Source organism: Rana temporaria, chromosome 4 (genome assembly GCF_905171775.1).
Source record: "Rana temporaria chromosome 4, aRanTem1.1, whole genome shotgun sequence".
In the NCBI taxonomy this organism is placed as follows: domain Eukaryota; kingdom Metazoa; phylum Chordata; class Amphibia; order Anura; family Ranidae; genus Rana; species Rana temporaria.
Window position 1 is genome coordinate 178,576,276 of NC_053492.1, and position 1,145 is coordinate 178,577,420.

At 47.6% G+C, this 1,145-nt stretch overlaps 1 non-coding gene across 1 annotated transcript; it reads left to right on the forward strand.

Annotated features, from left to right (window-relative positions):
• The first annotated feature begins 253 nt into the window (after positions 1-253).
• Positions 254-325, forward strand: TRNAD-AUC. The gene has a single exon. It is a non-coding gene; the product is annotated as a tRNA-Asp (tRNA).
• Positions 326-1,145: the final 820 nt, after the last annotated feature.

The following is a 1,145-nucleotide window of genomic DNA, read 5'->3' on the forward strand; positions in this document are numbered from 1 at the left end:
GCTCCTGGCTCCTCCCCCTTGTCGAGTGTACCCCATAGCAAACTGCTTGCAATGCGGTCCATTGAAGCACAGAGCACAGCTTGGCCCGGCCACCTGCTGTCTGCTCACTGGCTGTGATTGGCTCCCACTGCTGCCTTTCTGTCCAGTGAGGAGAGAGAGAGCTACTGCTCTTAGGCACAGTGCTGGATCGAGAGCGAGCTCAGGTAAGTATTTAGGCAGGGGGTTTTCCTCCCACACTCCAAAGACATTTCTTGGGTTGGTGGTGCAGTGGTGAGCATAGCTGCTTATCCAGCAGCTGACCCGGGTCCGATTCCCGGCCAACGCAATTGCCAAGATGGCTAATAACTGCTTTGTATCCCCAGGACAGAGAAATCTGCTCTACAAATTATGCTGATGAAATAAAATTTAAACCAAAAGGAATATGTTGTATGTTTGTATGTATTTTGTTAAGCCCTTTTGAATAATAAATATTTTTTGCAGAAGAATATGATTGTTTTGTATTCTTATTTTCAGCCAGTAGGTGGAGCACTTGGCTCCTTAGGTATTTTCTAAGCTATCCTTAGCAACTTGGATAAAAAAAAGCCAGCTGTTTACTATATAGCTCAACAGCTCTCTCTAACACTAGCCATTCATGTAATTCTAACACTAACACCCCCTGTAACCCCAATACTATCCCTCCCTATAGCCCCAAGAATAACCCTCCCTGTAACAACCCAGAGTTGGGGGAAGTGGGGCTTGTGAGAGGAATAGTGCCCCATCATTGGTATCAGTGGGAGGAATCGTGCCCCATAATTGGGAGGAATAGTGCCCCATCATTGGAATCAGTGGGAGGAATCGTGCCCAATCATTGGTATCAGTGGGAGGAATCGTGCCCAATCATTGGTATCAGTGGGAGGAATAGTGCCCCATTATTGGTATCAGTTGGGGAAAAAGTGCCCCATCATTGGTACAATTGGTACAACTTCCTGGACTCACTGCATGCTTCTCAGCTGCTTCTCATTTCTAAGGACTATATATCCCATGGTACCCTGCTGCCCACAAGCAGTGATCCCTACACTGACTCCACCTCCTCTCAGCACCCCTGTAGATCAGAAGGCAGGGCTCTGTGAAATGTGTGACACAGCAGTGCCTACTCACAGGCCATA